The sequence below is a fragment of the Engystomops pustulosus genome, chromosome 1, assembly GCF_040894005.1.
Source record: "Engystomops pustulosus chromosome 1, aEngPut4.maternal, whole genome shotgun sequence".
NCBI classification, from domain to species: domain Eukaryota; kingdom Metazoa; phylum Chordata; class Amphibia; order Anura; family Leptodactylidae; genus Engystomops; species Engystomops pustulosus.
The window spans coordinates 99,146,268-99,172,208 of NC_092411.1; the positions used below are offsets into that span (position 1 = coordinate 99,146,268).

At 46.5% G+C, this 25,941-nt stretch overlaps 1 protein-coding gene across 1 annotated transcript in view; it reads right to left on the reverse strand.

Annotated features, from left to right (window-relative positions):
• Positions 1-25,941, reverse strand: part of NFATC4 (nuclear factor of activated T cells 4) — a 77,776-nt gene that overhangs the window by 36,677 nt on the left and 15,158 nt on the right. The gene's annotated exons all lie outside the window — the stretch shown is intronic.

Below are 25,941 nucleotides of genomic sequence, written 5' to 3' on the forward strand. Positions count from 1 at the left end.
GCGCACGGAGATGTGTGAGGTGTCATTTTTTGCGAAATGAGGCGACGTTTTCATTGCTTCCATTTTGAGGTCTGTGCGATATTTTGATCATTTTTTATTTCATTTTTTATGTTATATAAAAAGGTGTAAAAGTCGCATTTCGGACATTTGGGCGCCATTTCCCGCCTCGGAGGTCACCGCCGGCCGTAACCGTTTTTATATTTTGATAGATCGGGCATTTTGGGACGCGGCGATACCTAATATGTTTGTGATTTTTACTGTTTATTATGTTTTATATCCGTTCTAGGGAAAGGGGGGTGATTTGAACTTTTAATATTTTATTAATTTTTTTTATTTTTTAAACTTTTTTTTTTATTTTTTTTTTCACTATCTTTTAGACCATCTAGGGTACATTAACCCTAGATGGTCAGATCGCTGCTACCATATACTGCAATACTTCTGTATTGCAATATATGGCATTTTTGCAGCACATTCATTACAATGAGCCACTGGCTCATTGTAACGAATCTGCAGCTGCCAGATAGCCTCGTGTCAAAAGAAGACACGAGGCTACCATGGCAACCGATCGCGGCCCCCCGATGACGTTCGGGGGCGTGGCGATCGAAAAAAAGATGGCGGCGCCCGCGCGCCGCCGTCTTTTAAATGCCGCCGGCGACTTTGCCGGCGGCAACGGGGGGGTTAATAGCCGCGATCGGTGCTAGCACCGACCGCGGTTATTAGCGGTGGGGGTTTTATGCATTTTGCAAAAACCCCCACCTTTGTATGAAGAGGACTCAGCCCGTGAGCCCTCTTCATACATCCCTTATACCTAGGGGTTAAGGATCGCGGCGTCAATGGGACGGGTAAGTAAATGTGCCCCTATGTGTAAATAAATGGTAAAACCTGCTATATTTGCTTGTGCAAAAAAACGCATCTGTGTACATTAGTAACATCAACACAGCTCATCACCCTGAAAACACCCTCCACTCTAAAACAATCCTAAAACATGCCCTTAACCCTTTAACGTCTGCTGCGGGTGTATGGAGAGGGTTCACTGGCTGAGCCCTCTCCATAGCTGGTCTTTGCTGCATATTGCAGCAAACACTTACTAGGAGCACCCGTGAATGGTGCTAGCACTGACCACAGATGCTATCAAGTCCCTCACCACCAGAAAAGCTGCCGTCAGCTGCAAAAAGATGGCAGGACGTGGGCGCCACCATCTTGGTGAAAATCGACACTCCCCGTGACATCATCAGAGAGCAGCGATCGGTTGCCATGACAGCCTCAGGGCTTTGGAAGACCTGAGGCTGTCTCGTTTTAACCCTTTAATTACAATGTGTGATTCACACATTGGGGCAGATTTATCAAGCTGTCTGAATATCAGAATATTTCTAGTTGCCCATGGCAACCAATCACAGCTCTTCTTTAAAATATTCATGAGCACTGGTAAAATGAAAGCTGAGCTGTGATTGGTTGCCATAGGCAACTAGAAATATTCGGACTTTCAGACAGCTTGATAAATCTGCCCCATTGTGATGAATGGGGAGGAAAATGAGGTGGAAAATCCCTATATACTGCCATACTGTAGTAAGGCAGTATATGGTAGGATCAATCAGACAACCTAGGGTTAAAGTACCCTAGGGGGTCCAAAAGTTAGTAAAAAAAAATTATATACCTTATATACTCGAGTATAAGCCTAGTTTTTCAGCACAAAAAATGTGCTGAAAAACCCAAACTCGGCTTATACTCGAGTCAAAAAAATAAATATATCTAAACTCACCTTTCCGTTGACCCCCGTATATCTTCTGTGCGATCTGTCTGGCAGCGGCGGCAGGCTATATACACTGGAGCAGGGTCTGGCAGGCTATATACACTGGGGCAGGGTCTGGCAGGCTATATACACTGGGGCAGGGTCTGGCAGGCTATATACACTGGGGCAGGGTCTGGCAGGCTATATACACTGGGGCAGGGTCTGGCAGGCTATATACACTGGGGCAGGGGCTTGCATGCTATATACACTGGGCCAGAGCCTGTCTGGCTATATACTGGGGAGGCTGTCACCAATGCATTTCCCACCCTCGGCTTATACTCGAGTCAATAGGTTTTCCCAGTATTTTGTGGTAAAATTATGGGCCTCGGCTTATACTTGGGTCGGCTTATACTCGAGTATATACGGTAAAAAAAAATGCCTAAAAATTCAAATCACCCCTAGAAGCCCTAGAAGTCATATAAATATAAATAAACAGTAAAAATCATAAACACATTAGGTATCGCCAAGTCTGATCTATTAAAATATAATAACATTTTTTCACTGCGTTTAACCCCATAACAGAAAATAGTGGCCAAAGTAGAAAATGGCATTTTTATTGCCATTTTGAAAAATATTAAAAATTCAATAAAAATTGACCAAAAGGTCGTAGTCCTAAAAATGGTAGCATTGAAAATCTCACAGAAAGTCGCAAAAAATGACATTACCCATAGCTCCATACAAAACAGTTATTGGCACCAGAAAATGGTAAAATAAAAAACATTTTTTTGTACAGGAGGTTTTCATTTTTGTAAATGTTTGAAAACATTATAAAACCTATACAAATTTGTTATCCCCGTGATCGCATCGACCCAAAGAATAAAGTAGACAGGTCATTTGGGGTGCACAGTGAAAGACGTAAAATCCAAGCTCACAAGAAAATGGCACAAATGCGTTTTTTCACCATTTTCACAGCATTTGGAATTTTTTTCCCGCTTCCCAGTACACGGCATGGAATATTAAATACCGTCACTATGAAGTGCTATTTGTTACACAGAAAATAAGCCATAACACAGCTCTGTACATGGAAAAATAAAAAAGTTGAAGATTTTTGATGGTGGGGAGTGAAAAATGGAAATGAAAAAAAATAGAAAGGGCCAGGCCCCCCTCCCACCATAATAACCATTAAAGCCCCCCCTCCACACACAGCTTCCATTACAGCAGCCCCCCCCCCCCACGGCATGTCATGCAGAGTTACTCCTTCCCAGTCAGGCACCGTGCACTTCCTTTGCGGGTCCGCGCTCTGATGCCGGCCGCGGCGGCTCGCACAAATGACGTCATTGGGCGAGTCGCCGCGGCCGGCATTCAGATTGCGGACTCGCATAGGAAGTGCGCAGTGAAACTGTGCCGGCCCTGCTATCAAGTGTCCCGGCTGAGATCGGGCGCTGGCGGAAACAGTGTCCATCAGCGCCCGATCATTGTCAAATTTGGCATGGGCCGTCTATGCTCTTCTAAATATAACAAGTGTGACGACCCGGGGCCCACCGGAGGTTTCTCCGGTAATCCGGTTGGCCGACGCTGGCGGCGCCAACACGCTGCCGGCTTCTATCTGCGTCTGATGGCTTTGCCGGTGGCAATCAAAAGGTTGAAGCAAACACCCGCAATATGCAGCAAACACCCAGCTTATATAGAGAGGGCTCAGCCCGTGAGCCTTCTCCATAGTTTATTAATTTAGAACTTCTAGGATTTCTAGGCTAAGGATGTAATATTACAAGTGTAATTGCTGTTATTTACATAGAATGTTGTTCTAAAATGGATTACCCCAATTATTTTTTTTATTGTATATTCTTTAGTTTTTTTTACTACTCTTATTAACTTTATCGACTGCAGCTATATATATATATATGTATATATATATATATATATATATATATATATATATATATACTTTTTACAGCAAAAATATGATTTAGGAAGCATAGGCATGCATTACTGTTCTCTCCAATACTATAATGAAAGTATGCAAGCGTGGGAAAGATGAGAAGAGACGAGAACAGCTGGGAATCATCTTGTCACCCAATGAGCTTTACAATGCTAGAGCCTGTTCTTTACCCACAGTACTAGCCTCCGCCTCCTAGTTGATAGACTTTGCTTCCAGGCATGGATTACTATTCAAGAAATTTACAGTAAAATATTTCAACATCATGTCAGTCTGCTTTGTGCACAAAAGTTTTTATTTTACAGTTATCGCATATACCTACATTGCCAACAATACCACCGGCTCTCTTAATTTTAAGGGTGGGGATGGAGACTGTGGGAAACCCTACTAAAGTTGTTTACCCACACTGCACACGGAATACTAATATGTCACGGAGCATCATTATAATGGATTTAAAACCACATCAAAACTATATTTAAAAGCATATGACTAGTTCTTTAAATAAGCCAATCTAGGAATGTTATTAGAGCTGTTTCTATGGAAAATCAAAGTTTTCACAGAGGGTTTACTTAGCATACCATATGTGTATAGCATCATGTTTTCATGCAATTTTAAAATGAAAGCTAGCATTAGATTTAAAAGATGATCATCATATACTGCAAATGAAGCCAGAATATATATGATGATGATGACTAAATTCATTACATTATATTTTTTGGGGCTGTTCTGTGATTTATTTTATCAGTAAAACATTACAAAACTGCATCAATTTGTTATTAAACTGTATGCTGGTTTGAATCTCACCTGCATCATGGAAGGAAACCAAAGGGGTTTGGTTTAATGTTTTTAAATGTTGTAATGTGACCTGGAAAGCCCTATATGTTGTGAGGAAAACTAGATCAAATAGATATAGGTTGGCAGATTAACAAGCAACACCTTGTTATTAACCTGACCCTGCTAAATCCTGCAGAGGTATATGGTCAGGAAGGTGGGGTGGGGGGTACAGATTCTGATCAGGAAGTGGTTACTACTATTTTGCTTTAGTTTTGTTTAGCATTTTGCAAGATATACACATGATTATTGGCAAAATCTTATATCAACAACTGAATTCATACATTTATATTTTTGCTTTCGTTTCCATTGCTGCTTTTTAATAAATATACAACTTTTTGTGCAAATTCAAAACAGCAATAACCTCGAATTGCAACAATCTGTTACACCAGGCCCCTCTCAGTAGTGTTTCAATGGCTTTGAATTGTCACTTTTTGCTCTACCGTTACTAAGTGGATAGATAAGCTACTTGTGACACATCCTTATGTACTTATTATTACTGTGTCATATGGAGCCATTTTTGTATGAAGGAAATCTGCATTTTGGTGGCATATTTTTTAATGTTGGTCCAATTGATTATTGGGCCATTGTCCATAAACACATATACACATTGTATATATAAATGACTGCCTCCTCTACAGATGCTGACATCACTGGAAACAATATATCATCATCACCCAACTGCTTGAGATTAAAGAAAATATTAGTAGATTAACTAGGTTATCCACTACTTTTCAAATCTGAAGTTTGTGGTGTAAACATGTAGAAAAAGAATAATTTGCAACTTTTTGAAGCCAAACGTCTGCAGTGCAGGGATAATAAATTCATTTTTTATCTTCAGTATAAACTAGAGCAACATTTATGTTTTACTACACAATTTTATTTCATTTTTTTCATATAAATTATATATATATATATATATATATATATATATATATATATATATATACACACTCACCGGCCACTTTATTAGGTACACCTGTCCAACTGCTCGTTAACACTTAATTTCTAATCAGCCAATCACATGGCGGCAACTCAGTGCATTTAGGCATGTAGATATGGTCAAGACAATCTCCTGCAGTTCAAACCGAGCATCAGTATGGGGAAGAAAGGTGATTTGAGTGCCTTTGAACGTGGCATGGTTGTTGGTGCCAGAAGGGCTGGTCTGAGTATTTCAGAAACTGCTGATCTACTGGGATTTTCACGCACAACCATCTCTAGGGTTTACAGAGAATGGTCCGAAAAAGAAAAAACATCCAGTGAGCGGCAGTTCTGTGGGCGGAAATGCCTTGTTCATGCCAGAGGTCAGAGGAGAATGGCAGACTGGTTCGAGCTGATAGAAAGGCAACATTGACTCAAATCGCCACCTGTTACAAATAAGGTAGGTAGAAGAGCATCTCTAAATGCAAAGTACTTTGAGGCAGATGGGCTACAGCAGCAGAAGACCACACCGGGTGCCACTCCTTTCAGCTAAGAACAGGAAACTGAGGCTACAATTTGCACAAGCTCATCGAAATTGGACAGTAGAAGATTGGAAAAACGTTGCCTGGTCTGATGAGTCTCGATTTCTGCTGCGACATTCGGATGGTAGGGTCAGAATTTGGTGTCAACAACATGAAAGCATGGATCTATCCTGCCTTGTATCAACGGTTCAGGCTGGTGGTGGTGGTGTCATGGTGTGGGGAATATTTTCTTGGCACTCTTTGGGCCCCTTGGTATCAATTGAGCATCGTTGCAATGCCACAGCCTACCTGAGTATTGTTGCTGACCATGTCCATCCCTTTATGACCACAATGTACCCAACATCTGATGGCTACTTTCAGCAGGATAATGCGCCATGTCATAAAGCTGGAATCATCTCAGACTGGTTTCTTGAACATGACAATGAGTTCACTGTACTCAAATGGCCTCCACAGTCACCAGATCTCAATCCAATAGAGCATCTTTGGGATGTGGTGGAACGGGAGATTCGCATCATGGATGTGCAGCCAACAAATCTGCGGGAACTGTGTGATGCCATCATGTCAATATGGACCAAAATCTCTGAGGAATGCTTCCAGCACCTTGTTGAATCTATGCCACGAAGAATTGAGGCAGTTCTGAAGGCAAAAGGGGGTCCAACCCGTTACTCGCATGGTGTACCTAATATAGTGGCCGGTGAGTGTATATATATATATATATATATATATATATATATATATATTGTGAGACACTGAAGGGGTTAACTGTGGATGGGCGGTATGTTTCCCCTAGGTTTTGCTATTATGCAAGGCCTTAGTGCTGAGGTTGGGTGTCCAGCACCTTGGACACAGGTGATGGGAGCAGCCCAATCAGTCTTTTTTTTAAACCGCTCAGCAGAGCTCAGAATGTTGTCTCTCTCTGGAAGGAGGCTGGAGAGCACGCAGCCCTGACCTCTGTGCCTGGAGCAGCCAAGTGATTTTGTATAGTGGTGAGTTAGTGAACACCTGTATAGTTAGCACCCTGACGGGTAGGATTTTTGTTTATTTAATGCCTGAATGTAAAGGCTGTTTTATTTTGCTGCTGCAATAAACGCAGGCGAGACCTGTTTTGGACTGTACTTTGGTGTCACTGTCTTGAACTGCATCACAGCACCCCGCTACCACGGTCTCTACTGGGCCAAATCTCCCACATATGGTGCTTCGGATTGCGGGCAGTTCAAAAAGACACACACCTGAAAGGCTCGCTACATCCTGCAACATTGCATGGCCTGGGTGAAAGCAGCAGGCAAATTGCAGGATAAAGCCAAGATGGAGGACTTTATTAAATACCTGCAAGAGGAGGCCAGAGCTAATCGGCAGCAGCAGCAGGCCATGCTCCAGCAGCAGGAGGAGAGGTCCCGCCAGCAGCAGGAGGAGGCCAGAGCTAATCGGCAGCAGCAGCAGGAAGAGTCCCAGGCTAATCGACAGCTGCAGCAAGCCATGCTCCAGCAGCAGGAGGAGAGGTCCCGACAGCAGCAAGCCATGCTCCAGCAACAGCAGGCAGAGTCCCGAGCCATGCTACAGCAACAGCAGGAAGAGTCCCGAGCCATGTTCCAGCTGATGATGGAAAAGTTTTCTGGCGTTATGGCAGCACCGCAAGCGACGACTACTGAGGGGTCCCATACTGGTTTGCAAGGGTACCCGGTTGTCCAGCATTCCGCACGGGCTGCAGTGCAGAAGGCTTTACAAAAGATGACGGCGACCGACGACGTGGAGGCTTATCTCACTGTGTTCGAGCGAGTAGCTGAGCGAGAGGAGTTACCAGCTGAGCAGTGGGCAGATGTCCTGGCGCCGTTCCTGACAGGCGAATCGCAGAAGGCCTACTACGACCTGAGTGAAACGGAGGCCCGTGAGTACCCCCAGCTAAAGGCGGAGATTCTGGCTCGTCTTGGGGTCACCGTTTAAGTTCGTTCCAGCCGGGTCCACCAGTGGGCATACTCTGAAAAACTACCCCCGCGCTCCCAAATGCATGACCTGATCCATCTTGTCCGGAAGTGGCTACAACCCGATGACTGCACCCCAGCACAGATGGTCGAGAGAGTGGTTCTTGACAAGTTCATCCGTTCTCTACCCTCTCGGCTCCAGCGATGGGTTGGACAGGCCGGTCCCACAAATGCTGAGGAACTCGTGTCCCTAGTATAGAGATATCGGGCTACGGAAGATCTTCTACTTATCCCTCCCACACGAAGCAGTGCCAGTGACAAGGCCATTAAACAATCTGGTAGGACTGCTACTGCAGAAAAAGGGAAACAGGTCAGGTTGGGAGGGGGTACACTGGGGGGCTTGGATACACAGAAACCCAGTGAGGCTCGTGACAGAGGTCATAGCCGTATCCAGTGCTGGCGATGCCATGAAATGGGCCATATTGCTGCCAACTGTCCCCTGTCAGTGGAGCCAATGGACTGCAACCAGACCCGGCGAATGTCACTGTTTGCCCGGCCGGTTCTGGCTGCCGAGTCAGTCACGGATGCAGAACCCCAAGTGTGTATGGTCACAATCGGTGGTCACACGGTGGAAGCCTTGCTAGACTCAGGGAGTCTGGTTACCCTGGTGCGGGGAACTTTGGTTGATCCTGGACTGTACAGTGGGCGTAAAGTGGGAGTGTTGTGTATACATGGGGACACTCGCGAATATCCCACTGCTGTCATCAACCTACATACACCTTGTGGTACTATTACCCATGAAGTGGGGGTGGTGGGGACCCTGTTTCATGAGGCTATTATCGGCAGAGACTTACCGGTGTTTTGGGACCTCTGGAGACGAAGACCCACCTCAGGTGCTGTTGCAGATAATGGACGTCAGGTATGTCCGGCCTTGGCCCCTGAACCCTTTGAGGCCGATGTACCCACACCAGCAGTAGGGGTGACCCCATGTGATGAATTCTCTCCACTAGAGGTCCTAGCTGGTGAGGTCGAGGGCCACGAGGAGGTGGCCGACATGCCGGACCTTGAGTTTTCCCGTGAGAATTTTGGGGCTGCACAGCTACAGGACCCTACCTTGTTTAAAGCACGGGAGAATGTTAAGGTGATAAATGGGGTACTCCAAATATCAGGGGCTGACAAAATATACCCCCGAATGGTGATTGTTGGGGAGCTGTTGTACAGGGTCGACCAGATACGGGGTGAGGAGGTTGAGCAACTTGTAGTACCCCAATCTCACTGTAGGCTGGTGCTAGAGTTGGCACACAAACATGTGCTGGGAGGGCACTTAGGTGCTGAGAAGACCCGGGAGAGGATCCTGCAGAGATTTTTCTGGCCTGGGGTGTGGGAGGAGGTAAACCGGTATTGTAGCTCCTGCCCTGAGTGTCAACTTACTGCCCCGGTGTCCCACTTCAGGAGTCCTTTGGTCCCGCTACCAATCATAGAGGTGCCATTTGAACCGATTGCAATTAGAGATGAGCGAACACTAAAATGCTCGGGTACTCGTTATTCGAGACGAACTTTTCCCGATGCTCGAGTGCTCGTCTCGAATAACGAACCCCATTGAAGTCAATGGGAGACTCGAGCATTTTTCAAGGGGACCAAGGCTCTGCACAGGGAAGCTTGGCCAAACACCTGGGAACCTCAGAAAAGGATGGAAACACCACGGAAATGGACAGGAAACAGCAGGGGCAGCATGCATGGATGCCTCTGAGGCTGCATAATCGCACCATTATGCCAAAATTATGGGCAACAGCATGGCCATGACAGAGTGACAGAATGAAGCTAGATAGCATCTAAAACATCCAATAATTGACCCTGACACTATAGGGGACGGCATGCAGAGGCAGCGGCAGCAGGCTAGAGAGTGTCATGGCGACATACCCTAAATGGACTCAGGCTTCAAACCAATGGGTGGCAGAGAGGAACCAAAGGAGGTGAGCAAGAAGCGCTCAAATAATATCGGTACATGATAAAAGTTTGCCAGTATATTTTGTGGATTACACAGCAGGGTGGCGACAAAGTTAACATGGAAGCCATGAAAACAACCCAAAATTCTGCCTGACACAGCTCGTTTGATAAGGGGACGATGTATGGAGGCAGTGAACTAGTAGTAGATTAAAGGTGCTGCAGTTAAAACTATGTTAGTTGGATCTTGGCATGGAGCTGGCGCTCCGCTGCCAGGCGAGCTTTCGCCAATCCAAGCCCCTGTCTATAGGCTACTCCCCAAACAGCACTTCTAAGAACCTTTTGTATAAGATCAAGTGTAGTAGCGTTCTTATAAGTTTAGGATATGGCGGGTGAGGGGAATGTAAACAGATGCGCAAGAAGCGCTGAAATAATATCCCTAAATGGTAAAAGTTTGCAAGTATATTTTGGGGATTACACAGCAGGGTGGCGACAAAGTTAACAACTTTGATGTGGAATGCCCTGTAATAGCTCTTGGGCGGTGTGCCTTTTATCGCCTAGGCTCAGCAGTTTCAGCACCGCCTGCTGTCGCTTAGCGACGGCACTGCTGCTGTGCCTAGAGCTACCGACTGATGGCGCCATGCCCACGGATGGTAATTCGGAGGAGGAGGAGGTGGAGGAGGGGTGGGAGGAGGTATAGTAGGCCTTTGAGACCTGGACCGAGGTAGGCCCCGCAATTCTCTGCGTCGGCAGTATATGACCAGCCCCAGGGTCAGACTCGGTCCCAGCCTGCACCAAGTTAAGTGTAGTAGCGTTCTCATAAGTTTGGGATATGGCGGGTGAGGGGAATGTAAACAGATGCGCAAGAAGCGCATGATGCGCATGGAGCTGGCGTTCCGCTGCCAGGCGAGCTTTCGCCAATCCAAGCCCCTGTCTCTAGGCTACTCCCCAAACAGCACTTCTAAGAACCTTTTGTATAAGATCAAGTGTAGTAGCGTTCTTATAAGTTTAGGATATGCCGGGTGAGGGGAATGTAAACAGATGCGCAAGAAGCGCTGAAATAATATCCCTAAATGGTAAAAGTTTGCCAGTATATTTTGTGGATAACACAGCAGGGTGGCGACAAAGTTAACAACTTTGATGTGGAATCCATGAAAACAACCCAAATTTCTGCCTGACACACCTCGTTTGATAAAGGGACGATGTATGGAGGCAGCTATATGGACGACTTTTGGAGGTAGCAATGGAGACAACGTGTGGAGGCTGCTATGGAGACAATTTAATTTGGATAGTGCCTGTATGTGGCAGTCCCAAACATTTTTCAAACCAGAGGAGCAGGTAGGTGGCCCTCCAGTAAAATGGGATAGATTGAGTGCCTGTATGTGGCAGTCCCAAAAATGTTTCAAACCAGAGGAGCAGGTAGGTGGCCCTCCAGTAAAATGGAATAGATTGAGTGCCTGTATGTGGCAGTCCCAAAAATTGTTCAAACCAGAGGAGCAGGTAGGTGGCCCTGCAGTAAAATGGAATAGATTGAGTGCCTGTATGTGGCAGTCCCAAAAATTGTTCAAACCAGAGGAGCAGGTAGGTGGCCCTGCAGTAAAATGGAATAGATTGAGTGCCTGTATGTGGCAGTCCCAAAAATGTTTCAAACCAGAGGAGCAGGTAGGTGGCCCTCCAGTAAAATGGGATAGATTGAGTGCCTGTATGTGGCAGTCCCAAAAATGTTTCAAACCAGAGGAGCAGGTAGGTGGCCCTCCAGTAAAATGGAATAGATTGAGTGCCTGTATGTGGCAGTCCCAAAAATTGTTCAAACCAGAGGAGCAGGTAGGTGGCCCTGCAGTAAAATGGAATAGATTGAGTGCCTGTATGTGGCAGTCCCAAAAATTGTTCAAACCAGAGGAGCAGGTAGGTGACCCTGCAGTAAAATGGAATAGATTGAGTGCCTGTATGTGGCAGTCCCAAAAATTGTTCAAACCAGAGGAGCAGGTAGGCGGCCCTGCAGTAAAATGGAATAGATTGAGTGCCTGTATGTGGCAGTCCCAAAAATGTTTCAAACCAGAGGAGCAGGTAGGTGGCCCTGCAGTAAAATGGAATAGATTGAGTGCCTGTATGTGGCACTCACAAAAATTGTTTCAAACAGAGGACCGGGTAGGTGGCCCTCCAGAAAAATTAAATGCATGAAGTACTATAGCAAGAGCCAGTGGGCCCTGTCAAAAAATAGCCAGTTTCCTCTGCTTTACTGTACAAAGAGGAGGAGAAGGAGGAAAATGAGGAGGAGGAGGAGGAGTGGATCAATTATTCAGGTTGAGCTTCCTTCACCTGGTGGAGATTGGAAATTCTGAGAAATCCAGCCTTTATTCATTTTAATAAGCGTCAGCCTGTCAGCGCTGTCAGTCGACAGGCGTGTACGCTTATCGGTGATGATGCCACCAGCTGCACTGAAAACCCGCTCGGACAAGACGCTAGCGGCAGGGCAGGCAAGAACCTCCAAGGCGTAGAGCGCCAGTTCGTGCCACATGTCCAGCTTTGAAACCCAGTAGTTGTAGGGAGCTGTGTGATCATTTAGGACGATGGTATGGTCAGCTACGTACTCCCTCACCATCTTTCTGTAAAGATCAGCCCTACTCTGCCGAGACTGGGGACAGGTGACAGTGTCTTGCTGGGGTGACATAAAGCTGGCAAAAGCCTTGTAAAGCGTACCCTTGCCAGTGCTGGACAAGCTGCCTGCTCGCCTACTCTCCCTCGCTACTTGTCCCGCAGAACTACGCACTCTGCCGCTAGCGCTGTCAGAAGGGAAATACTGTTTCAGCTTGTGCACCAGGGCCTGCTGGTATTCATGCATTCTCACACTCCTTTCCTCTCCAGGGATGAGAGTGGGAAGATTTTGCTTGTACCGTGGGTCCAGGAGAGTGAACACCCAGTAATCGGTGCTGGAATAAATTCTTTGAACGCGAGGGTCACGGGATAGGCAGCCTAGCATGAAATCTGCCATATGCGCCAGAGTACCAACGCGTAAGAATTCACTCCCCTCACTGGCCTGACTGTCCATTTCCTCCTCCTCCAACTCCTCCAACTCCTCTTCTTCTGCCCATACACGCTGAACAGTGAAGGACTCAACAATGGTCCCCTCTTGTGTCTCGCCAACATTCTCCTCCTCTTCCTCCTCATCCTCCTCCACCTCCACCTCCTCCGATATGCGCTGAGAAACAGACCTCAGGGTGCTTTGGCTATCAACAAGGGAATATTCTTCCCCCGTCTCTTGTGACGAGCGCAAAGCTTCCGACTTCATGCTGACCAGAGAGTTTTTCAACAGGCCAAGCAGCGGGATGGTGAGGCTGATGATGGCGGCATCGCCACTGACCATCTGTGTTGAATCCTCAAAGTTACTCAGCACCTGACAGATATCAGACATCCACGTCCACTCCTCATTGTAGACTTGAGGAAGCTGACTGACCTGACTACCAGTTCTGGTGGAAGTTGACATCTGGCAGTCTACAATCGCTCTGCGCTGCTGGTAAACTCTGGATAACATGGTCAGTGTTGAATTCCACCTCGTGGGCACGTCGCACAACAGTCGGTGAGCGGGCAGTTGGAGGCGGCGCTGCGCTGCCCTGAGAGTGGCAGCATCTGGGCTGGACTTCCTGAAATGCGCACAGATGCGGCGCACCTTCGTGAGCAAATCAGACAGATTGGGGTATGTCTTGAGGAAACGCTGCACTATCAGATTTAACACATGGGCCAGGCATGGCACATGTGTCAGTCTGCCGAGTTGCAGAGCCGCCACCAGGTTACGGCCGTTGTCACACACAACCATTCCCGGCTTGAGGTTCAGCGGTGCCAGCCACAGATCAGTCTGCGCCGTGATGCCCTGTAATAGCTCTTGGGCGGTGTGCCTTTTGTCGCCTAGGCTCAGCAGTTTGAGCACCGCCTGCTGTCGCTTAGCGACGGCACTGCTGCTGTGCCTAGAGCTACCGACTGATGGCGCCGTGCCCACGGATGGTAGTTCGGAGGAGGAGGTGGAGGAGGGGTGGGAGGAGGAGGAGGCATAGTAGGCCTGAAACACCTGGACCGAGGTAGGCCCCGCAATCCTCGGCGTCGGCAGTATATGAGCAGCCCCAGGGTCAGACTCGGTCCCAGCCTCCACCAAGTTAACCCAATGTGCCGTCAGCGATATATAGTGGCCCTGCCCGGCAGCACTCGTCCACGTGTCCGTGGTCAGGTGGACCTTGTCAGAAACGGCGTTGGTCAGGGCACGGATGATGTTGTCTGACACGTGCTGGTGCAGGGCTGGGACGGCACATCGGGAAAAGTAGTGGCGGCTGGGGACCGAATACCGAGGGGCGGCCGCCGCCATGAGGTTGCGAAAGGCCTCGGTCTCTACTAGCCTATAGGGCAGCATCTCCAGGCTAAGCAATCTGGAGATGTGCACATTAAGGGCTTGGGCGTGCGGGTGGGTTGCACTATATTTGCGTTTCCGCTCCAGCGTCTGGGGTATGGAGAGCTGAACGCTGGTGGATGCTGTGGAGGATCGTGGAGGCGACGATGGGGTTTTTGTGCCAGGGTCCTGGGCAGGGGGCTGACTAGCAGCTGACACAGGGGAAGGAGCAGTGGTGTGCACGGCCGGAGGTGAACGGGCTTGTTGCCACTGAGTGGGGTGCTTAGCATTCATATGCCTGCGCATACTGGTGGTAGTTAAGCTAGTAGTGGTGGAACCCCTGCTGAGCCTGGTTTGGCAAATGTTGCACACCACAGTCCGTCGGTCATCCGGTGTTTCCTTAAAGAACCTCCACACTTCTGAAGATCTAGCCCTCGCCGCAAGAGCCCTCACCACGGGAGCTTCACTAGTTGACAGTGGCGCTGATGCACCAGCTCTGGCCCTGCCTCTCCGTCTGGCCCCACCACTGCCTCTTCCAACCTGTTCAGGTCGAGGACTCTCCTCCGTCTCAGAAGCACTGTGTTCACCCGGCCTCTCAACCCAGCTTGGGTCTGTCACCTCATCATCCTCCGATCCCTCAGTCTGCTCCCCCCTCGGACTTCCTGCCCTGACAACAACTTCCCCACTGTCTGACAACCGTGTCTCCTCATCGTCGGACACCTCTTTACACACTTCCACTACGTCAAGAAGGTCATCATCACCCACAGACTGTGACTGGTGGAAAACCTGGGCATCGGAAAATTGCTCAGCAGCAACCGGACAAGTGGTTTGTGACTGTGGGAAGGGTCCAGAAAACAGTTCCTCAGAGTATGCCGGTTCAAATGCCAAATTTTCCTGGGAGGGGGCAGACTGGGGGGGAGGAGGCTGAGGTGCAGGAGCTGGAGGAGTGGCGATTTCGGTGACATGGGTGGACTGCGTGGAAGACTGACTGGTGGTGGACAAATTGCTCGAAGCATTGTCAGCAATCCACGACATCACCTGTTCGCACTGTTCTGGCCTCAACAGTGCTCTACCACGAGTCCCAGTAACTTCAGACATGAACCTAGGGAGTGTAGCTCTGCGGCGTTCCCCTGCTCCCTCATCAGCAGGTGGTGTCTCACCCCGCCCAGGACCACGGCCTCTGACCCCTGCAGTAGTTGGACGCCCACGTCCCCGCCCTCGTCCTCTACCCCTAGCCCTCGGGTTAAACATTTTTAAAATGAGAGTTATAACTTTATTTTTTTTTTTTTACTTTTTTTTGTTTTTTTTTGTGTTTTTTTTTTTTTTTTGTGTTTTTTGTTTTTTTTTGAGTTTTTAAAACCAAACAATGCTATCCTATTGCTATGGCTATTTTCTAGCCAAGTATCAAAGCACACTACTATGCCAGATGAGATGACACTGAGTTATTGGCTAATAGAAATCCAACCCCTACTGAATTTTGCCACTTCGGCCTTTGCTATGGATATGTGCGCCACTAAGCGCAGAACACAGCGGTCGCAAGTCTCACTACAAATTGCTCAGAATTGGCAAGTACATGCACTGCAGAAACTACAGCCACCAGCAGATCAACCAGAAATCAAATATATAGAACGCTACTGTAGGCTTCAAGAAGCTGTTTGTATTCTCCTATGGCTATTTTCTAGCCAAGTATCAAAGGAAGCACAGTACTATGCCAGATGAGATGACACTGAGTTATTGCCTAATAGAAATCCAACCCCTACTGAATTTTGCCACTTTGGCCTTTGCTATGGATATGTGCGCCACTAAGCGCAGAACACAGCGGTCGCAAGTCTCACTACAAATTGCTCAGAATTGGCAAGTACATGCACTGCAGAAACTACAGCCACCAGCAGATCAACCAGAAATCAAATATATAGAACGCTACTGTAGGCTTCAAGAAGCTGTTTGTATTCTCCTATGGCTATTTTCTAGCCAAGTATCAAAGGAAGCACAGTACTATGCCAGATGAGATGACACTGAGTTATTGGCTAATAGAAATCCAACCCCTACTGAATTTTGCCACTTCGGCCTTTGCTATGGATATGTGCGCCACTAAGCGCAGAACACAGCGGTCGCAAGTCTCACTACAAATTGCTCAGAATTGGCAAGTACATGCACTGCAGAAACTACAGCCACCAGCAGATCAACCAGAAATCAAATATATAGAACGCTACTGTAGGCTTCAAGAAGCTGTTTGTATTCTCCTATGGCTATTTTCTAGCCAAGTATCAAAGGAAGCACAGTACTATGCCAGATGAGATGACACTGAGTTATTGGCTAATAGAAATCCAACCCCTACTGAATTTTGCCACTTCGGCCTTTGCTATGGATATGTGCGCCACTAAGCGCAGAACACAGCGGTCGCAAGTCTCACTACAAATTGTTTAGAATTGGCAAGTACATGCACTGCAGAAACTACAGCCACCAGCAGATCAACCAGAAATCAAATATATAGAACGCTACTGTAGGCTTCAAGAAGCTGTTTGTATTCTCCTATGGCTATTTTCTAGCCAAGTATCAAAGGAAGCACAGTACTATGCCAGATGAGATGACACTGAGTTATTGCCTAATAGAAATCCAACCCCTACTGAATTTTGCCACTTCGGCCTTTGCTATGGATATGTGCGCCACTAAGCGCAGAACACAGCGGTCGCAAGTCTCACTACAAATTGCTCAGAATTGGCAAGTACATGCACTGCAGAAACTACAGCCACCAGCAGATCAACCAGAAATCAAATATATAGAACGCTACTGTAGGCTTCAAGAAGCTGTTTGTATTCTCCTATGGCTATTTTCTAGCCAAGTATCAAAGGAAGCACAGTACTATGCCAGATGAGATGACACTGAGTTATTGGCTAATAGAAATCCAACCCCTACTGAATTTTGCCACTTCGGCCTTTGCTATGGATATGTGCGCCACTAAGCGCAGAACACAGCGGTCGCAAGTCTCACTACAAATTGCTCAGAATTGGCAAGTACATGCACTGCAGAAACTACAGCCACCAGCAGATCAACCAGAAATCAAATATATAGAACGCTACTGTAGGCTTCAAGAAGCTGTTTGTATTCTCCTATGGCTATTTTCTAGCCAAGTATCAAAGGAAGCACAGTACTATGCCAGATGAGATGACACTGAGTTATTGCCTAATAGAAATCCAACCCCTACTGAATTTTGCCACTTCGGCCTTTGCTATGGATATGTGCGCCACTAAGCGCAGAACACAGCGGTCGCAAGTCTCACTACAAATTGCTCAGAATTGGCAAGTACATGCACTGCAGAAACTACAGCCACCAGCAGATCAACCAGAAATCAAATATATAGAACGCTACTGTAGGCTTCAAGAAGCTGTTTGTATTCTCCTATGGCTATTTTCTAGCCAAGTATCAAAGGAAGCACAGTACTATGCCAGATGAGATGACACTGAGTTATTGCCTAATAGAAATCCAACCCCTACTGAATTTTGCCACTTCGGCCTTTGCTATGGATATGTGCGCCACTAAGCGCAGAACACAGCGGTCGCAAGTCTCACTACAAATTGCTCAGAATTGGCAAGTACATGCACTGCAGAAACTACAGCCACCAGCAGATCAACCAGAAATCAAATATATAGAACGCTACTGTAGGCTTCAAGAAGCTGTTTGTATTCTCCTATGGCTATTTTCTAGCCAAGTATCAAAGGAAGCACAGTACTATGCCAGATGAGATGACACTGAGTTATTGGCTAATAGAAATCCAACCCCTACTGAATTTTGCCACTTCGGCCTTTGCTATGGATATGTGCGCCACTAAGCGCAGAACACAGCGGTCGCAAGTCTCACTACAAATTGCTCAGAATTGGCAAGTACATGCACTGCAGAAACTACAGCCACCAGCAGATCAACCAGAAATCAAATATATAGAACGCTACTGTAGGCTTCAAGAAGCTGTTTGTATTCTCCTATGGCTATTTTCTAGCCAAGTATCAAAGGAAGCACAGTACTATGCCAGATGAGATGACACTGAGTTATTGGCTAATAGAAATCCAACCCCTACTGAATTTTGCCACTTCGGCCTTTGCTATGGATATGTGCGCCACTAAGCGCAGAACACAGCGGTCGCAAGTCTCACTACAAATTGCTCAGAATTGGCAAGTACATGCACTGCAGAAACTACAGCCACCAGCAGATCAACCAGAAATCAAATATATAGAACGCTACTGTAGGCTTCAAGAAGCTGTTTGTATTCTCCTATGGCTATTTTCTAGCCAAGTATCAAAGGAAGCACAGTACTATGCCAGATGAGATTACACTGAGTTATTGCCTAATAGAAATCCAACCCCTACTGAATTTTGCCACTTCGGCCTTTGCTATGGATATGTGCGCCACTAAGCGCAGAACACAGCGGTCGCAAGTCTCACTACAAATTGCTCAGAATTGGCAAGTACATGCACTGCAGAAACTACAGCCACCAGCAGATCAACCAGAAATCAAATATATAGAACGCTACTGTAGGCTTCAAGAAGCTGTTTGTATTCTCCTATGGCTATTTTCTAGCCAAGTATCAAAGGAAGCACAGTACTATGCCAGATGAGATGACACTGAGTTATTGCCTAATAGAAATCCAACCCCTACTGAATTTTGCCACTTCGGCCTTTGCTATGGATATGTGCGCCACTAAGCGCAGAACACAGCGGTCGCAAGTCTCACTACAAATTGCTCAGAATTGGCAAGTACATGCACTGCAGAAACTACAGCCACCAGCAGATCAACCAGAAATCAAATATATAGAACGCTACTGTAGGCTTCAAGAAGCTGTTTGTATTCTCCTATGGCTATTTTCTAGCCAAGTATCAAAGGAAGCACAGTACTATGCCAGATGAGATGACACTGAGTTATTGGCTAATAGAAATCCAACCCCTACTGAATTTTGCCACTTCGGCCTTTGCTATGGATATGTGCGCCACTAAGCGCAGAACACAGCGGTCGCAAGTCTCACTACAAATTGCTCAGAATTGGCAAGTACATGCACTGCAGAAACTACAGCCACCAGCAGATCAACCAGAAATCAAATATATAGAACGCTACTGTAGGCTTCAAGAAGCTGTTTGTATTCTCCTATGGCTATTTTCTAGCCAAGTATCAAAGGAAGCACAGTACTATGCCAGATGAGATGACACTGAGTTATTGCCTAATAGAAATCCAACCCCTACTGAATTTTGCCACTTCGGCCTTTGCTATGGATATGTGCGCCACTAAGCGCAGAACACAGCGGTCGCAAGTCTCACTACAAATTGCTCAGAATTGGCAAGTACATGCACTGCAGAAACTACAGCCACCAGCAGATCAACCAGAAATCAAATATATAGAACGCTACTGTAGGCTTCAAGAAGCTGTTTGTATTCTCCTATGGCTATTTTCTAGCCAAGTATCAAAGGAAGCACAGTACTATGCCAGATGAGATGACACTGAGTTATTGCCTAATAGAAATCCAACCCCTACTGAATTTTGCCACTTCGGCCTTTGCTATGGATATGTGCGCCACTAAGCGCAGAACACAGCGGTCGCAAGTCTCACTACAAATTGCTCAGAATTGGCAAGTACATGCACTGCAGAAACTACAGCCACCAGCAGATCAACCAGAAATCAAATATATAGAACGCTACTGTAGGCTTCAAGAAGCTGTTTGTATTCTCCTATGGCTATTTTCTAGCCAAGTATCAAAGGAAGCACACTACTATGCCAGATGAGATGACACTGAGTTATTGCCTAATAGAAATCCAACCCCTACTGAATTTTCCCACTTCGGTCTTTGCTATGGATATGTGTGCCACTAAGAGCTAAACACAAAGGTAGCAAGTCCCCCTGCTAATTCCTCACAAAATGGTAAAAGATGCAAATTAAAATAAAAAAAGTAGAACGTTATTGTAGCCCTAAGAAGGGCTGTTGGGTTCTTTGAGAATCACTCCTGCCTAACAGTAAGCTAATAGAACACCCTAACGCTTTCCCTGACCAGCAGCAGCTCTCTCCCTAGCGGCATCCAGAGACAGAATGATCCGAGCAGCGCGGCCAGCGGCTAGTCTATCCCAGGGTCACCTGATCTGGCCAGCCAACCACTGCTATCGACGTGTAAGGGTACCACGTCATGCTGGGTGGAGTGCAGAGTCTCCTGGCTTGTGATTGGCTCTGTTTCTGGCCGCCAAAAAGCAAAACGGCGGGAGCTGCCATTTTCTCGAGCGGGCGAAGTATTCGTCCGAGTAACGAGCAGTTTCGAGTACCCTAATGCTCGACCGAGCATCAAGCTCGGACGAGCATGTTCGCTCATCTCTAATTGCAATGGATCTGGTTGGCCCCATAGTCAAATCCTCAAGGGGGCACCAATACATCCTGGTTATCCTGGACTACGCTATGCGGTATCCCGAGGCGATTCCATTAAGGAACACCTCCTCCAAAAATATTGCTAGGGAGCTGTTCCAGGTATTCTCACGCACGGGCCTCCCCAAGGAAATCTTGACTGACCAGGGTACCCCATTCATGTCTAGGGTAATGAAGGAGATGTGTAAGTTACTGCAGGTTAAACAGCTCCGCACCTCTGTGTATCATCCTCAGACAGATGGCCTAGTCGAGAGGTTTAATAAGACCTTGAAGGGGATGCTAAAGAGGGTGGTCAGCAAGGATGGGAAGGACTGGGATTGTTTGTTGCCCTATTTGATGTTTGCCATACGTGAAGTTCCCCAGTCCTCCACGGGTTTCTCACCCTTTGAGCTGTTATATGGCCGTTCCCCACGTGGGCTTTTGGATATAGCCAAGGAGACCTGGGAACAGGAGAGGACCCCCCACCTTAGTGTGATAGAACACGTCTCCCTTATGCAGGACCGCATAGCGGCGGTAATGCCCCTTGTAAAGGAGCACATGACAAGGGCACAAGAGGCCCAGTCTAGGGTCTACAATAGGTCAGCCAGACTCAGGACCTTTAACCCAGGAGACAGAGTGCTAGTTCTGGTGCCCACCATTGAGAGCAAGTTCTTGGCAAAATGGCAAGGACCATATGAGGTCATGGAGAAAGTAGGGGAGGTAACCTACAAGGTATCTCAGCCGGGGAGGAGGAAACCCGAACAGATATACCACGTGAACCTCCTAAAGCCATGGAGGGAAAGGGAGTCCCTGATGGCCGTGGGAGTAGAAAAAGCGTCTGTCCCCAAGAAGGGGACACCGGAGGTAGGTGTACCCGATGCCAAGGTGCCTGAAGTACGGATCTCGGAGTCCCTCTCCAGGGCCCAGATTCAGGAAGCGAAGGAGTTTGTGCTCCGAAATGTGGATGTGTTCTCTAAGTTACCGGGACGTACTTCAGTCATCAAGCATGATATCATAACCGAACCCCACATCCGGGTACACCAAAAACCCGACCAGGTCCCTGAAGCGCGCCGGCTTGCCATATCCGAAGAAGTCAGGCAGATGTTAGACCTGGGGGTTATCGAGGAGTCTAAAAGTGAATGGTCGAGTCCTATTGTGTTGATTCCCAAACCTGATGGTTCCCTACGGTTCTGCAATGACTTTAGGAAGTTGAACGAGGTGTCCAAATTTGATTCTTATCCCATGCCCAGGGTTGACGAGTTGATAGAACGACTTGGACAGGCTACTCCACCCTTGACCTGACGAAAGGGTATTGGCAGGTACCCCTTACTGACAGGGCCAAAGAGAAGACCGCTTTTGTTACTCCTGATGGGCTTTTTCAGTACGTGGTACTCCCTTTTGGGCTACATGGGGCTCCCGCCACATTCCAGAGGTTAATGGTTCTCGTGCTAAAACCTCACCGGAGATATGCCTCGGCCTATCTGGATGACATCATAGTTTATAGTAACGATTGGGAGAGTCACCTGGCCAAGGTGCAAGCAGTGGTAGACTCCCTGAGGGCAGCAGGGTTGACAGCGAACCCCCAAAAATGTGCTCTGGGTCTGGAAGAGGCCCGTTACCTGGGGTACCGTATTGGGCGAGGTGTCATCAAACCCCAAGTAAATAAAGTGGAGGCGATCCAGCAGTGGCCACGACCTATGAGCAAGAAGCAAGTGAGGGCTTTCCTAGGCATAGTGGGCTATTATCGCCGATTTATCCCCGATTTTGCTACCATAGCGGCACCCCTGACTGACCTAACCAAGGGTAGCAGGACGGTGATGGTAAAGTGGAGTGAAGAGGCTGAGGGGGCGTTTCAGCGACTTAAGACGGTTTTGTGCGAGGGACCAGTACTGATCACCCCTGACTTCACCAAGACCTTTATTGTGCAGACTGACGCTTCTGACGTGGGCTTAGGGGCTGTCCTGTCCCAAGTAGTGGAGGGTGAGGAACATCCTGTGACATTCCTGAGCCGCAAGCTCACACCTCCTGAGAAGAACTACAGTATAGTTGAGAGGGAGTGCTTGGCGATAAAATGGGCTCTGGAATCCCTGAGGTATTACTTGATAGGGCGGCAGTTTACACTAGTGACCGATCGCTCTCCCCTCACCTGGATGAGTCAGGCCAAAGAGAGGAACGCCAGGGTCACAAGGTGGTTCCTAATGTTGCAGAATTTCAAATTCACGGTAGAACATCGAGCAGGAAAGCTGCATGGGAATGCCGATGCCCTGTCTCGTACCCACTGTCTGATGGCCAAAAGTGTTCGCCCCCACAGGGTCAAACAGAGGGGGAGGGTATGTGAGACACTGAAGGGGTTAACTGTGGATGGGCGGTATGTTTCCCCTAGGTTTTGCTATTATGCAAGGCCTTAGTGCTGAGGTTGGGTGTCCAGCACCTTGGACACAGGTGATGGGAGCAGCCCAATCAGTCTTTTTTTTTAAACCGCTCAGCAGAGCTCAGAATGTTGTCTCTCTCTGGAAGGAGGCTGGAGAGCACACAGCCCTGACCTCTGTGCCTGGAGCAGCCAAGTGATTTTGTATAGTGGTGAGTTAGTGAACACCTGTATAGTTAGCACCCTGACGGGTAGGATTTTTGTTTATTTAATGCCTGAATGTAAAGGCTGTTTTATTTTGCTGCTGCAATAAACGCAGGCGAGACCTGTTTTGGACTGTACTTTGGTGTCACTGTCTTGAACTGCATCACAGCACCCCGCTACCACGGTCTCTACTGGGCCAAATCTCCCACAATATATATATATATGAAATCCAACCTCTAGACCTGCAGCCTACATTTACAAACATTTGTGAAAGAATTGTTTATTGTAAAGATATCACTCCGGCATAGTACTGTGACAGGATGCTACAACTGCAAGTCGGTGTGTGAAATTTCTTCCCTACTAGATAAGTGATTTACTAGATAAGAGATTTTGAGAAGTTAAAGTGTTTAAGAACTGTAGCAATTGAGCCATAAAGAGTCAAAGGTTCACATTAAGAGCACAGTGCATATTGTAAAAGCTATTAATGCTCTGCTGATACAATACCTGGAGTTCTAAACCTTCTTTGGCATCAACATAATCCCTCAAAATTCATGCTGGGAGGTTCATGGTATGGGCTTCTATGGCAGGGCAGCTGCATATCGACCACACATGTTCTGAGGAGTAAGACATCACGCTTCTCTACCGTCTAATGGAGAAGGCTGGTGAATGCCAGGAAAATGTTACCTGCCTGACTGCACTGTTCCACTGAACACAGCAGTCAGGGATGGCCTACACATTAATATTTTTGAATTTAGAAGGTTATGTCCTTAAATGGGTTGTCAGGCAATATATAAATTACGTAAAGTATATATCAGTGATGGACTAAACCATAGCACCGGATGAGGTGATGTAGATATTTTTACTAATTTATTAAACATGAAAAACTGAAATAACACATGGTTATAAGTATTCAGACTCTTTGCTCGGTATTAAGTAGAAGCACCTTTTTAGCTAATACAGCCATGAGTCTTCTTGGGAACAAGTTTTTCACACCTGGATTTGGGGATTCTCTGCCAGTTCCCTCAGGTTAGATGGTGAATGTTGGTAGACAGCCACTCCAGATCTCAATTAGGTTGAGGTCACATAGTTATTCTGAAGCCAGTGCTTTGTTATTTTAGCTGTGTGCTTAGGGTCATCAAAATGAAGGTGAAATTTAGAATGGTCAAATTTTGTCGGTTACATGTTCATTTAGCCCTACAGCGTGGCCGTTACTTGTTTTATGGGCGCACAGTGAGGCGCAGAAGGGAAGGAGCGCCCTGCAGCTGCCAGGATTTTAGTTTTCTCATTGGCCCCTTTTGTAGGAAATACAATTTTAGCTTTTTCGTTATTGGGGCCATGTGATGCCATTTTTCTTTTGCGGGATGAAATGCTTTTTCCAGTGTTACCATTTTGGGGTTGGTATCCCCTATTGTTAAAAATTTATTAACTTTTTTTGAGGGCAGGAGTAGAAAAGCATAAATTCTGTACTGGATTTTTTCCTTCATTTTGTATTGCTGTCTTCTGAGTGGCATGCTTTTTAGTAGACTTGGATCCAGCTACAGGATTTGGACATCAATGCTTGAAAGTTTAAAACTTCATGCTTTTATTAACGGACCTTGGTCACGAATACAAAAAGAATCTCTTTCAGCGTAACAGTTTAAAAGGTATATACATCAGCTGATGTATATACCTTTTAAACTGTTACGCTGAAAGAGATTCTTTTTGTATTCGTGACCAAGGTCCGTTAATAAAAGCATGAAGTTTTAAACTTTCAAGCATTGATGTCCAAATCCTGTAGCTGGATCCAAGTCTACTAAAAAGCATGCAGCAAATCCTCCTGGTCCAGGAGGGGATTTTCAGCACGGAAAAGACATCTACATGCAACACTCGGTGAGCAGATTTTGTACTTTTTATCATTCATTTCTGAGTGGCATAACATTTTACTTTTTTGGCTATGGAGCTGGTTGATGACTTGTTTTTTGTGGGACATGTTGTACTTTGCAACAGTATCATTCTGGAGTACATATGTTTTTTGATCCCTTTTTATTGCATTTTATGTGGGACTGGATTTTTAACTTTTTTTCTTCTCGTGTTTACCGTATAGCCTAATAATCATGTTATCTTCATTCTATGGGTCGATACGATTACAGGGATACTAGACTTGAATATTTTTCCTTATCTTTTACTAAATTTGCCAAATTAAACTCTAATATGGGGAAAATTTTTACATTTTTACTTTTTTGGCTACGGAGCTGGTTGATGGCTTGTTTTTTGCAGGACATGTTGTATATGTTTTGTTGATCACTTTTTATTGCATTTTATGTGTGATTCAATAGGTAAAAATCATAGAAAAAAAAATCGTAGATTACCGCTGACACCCCGCGACCCCTGATTCTGACTCGGCTCCAGTGCAGAGCCGAACCGGCATCGTCTCAGCACCATAGCCGCACGGCCCCGATCGCTAATTGCAGTACAGTACAGCTACGGCCTGGAGCGCTAAGGGGTTAATTAACTAAAACAATAATTTTTTCGATCTTACCAATTGCCTACAATGAAATAGAGTGAAAAATTTGAATGGGTCTGAGTACTTTCTGTACCCACTGTATATGATGTATATGTATATATTTTGATTTAAAATATGTCTTTTCCATCTGGACAGTACTTTTGGTCTGCTACTTTATTACAGTTTCTTCTCCAAACAAGAAGATGGAAGGAAATATTTCACGAGCCTTCAAGCATGACACTGCATTATTGCACAATGCATAGTAAACACATACCTATAGAGTTTTCCAAAGGCCATATGACTTAACAAACATGTACATAT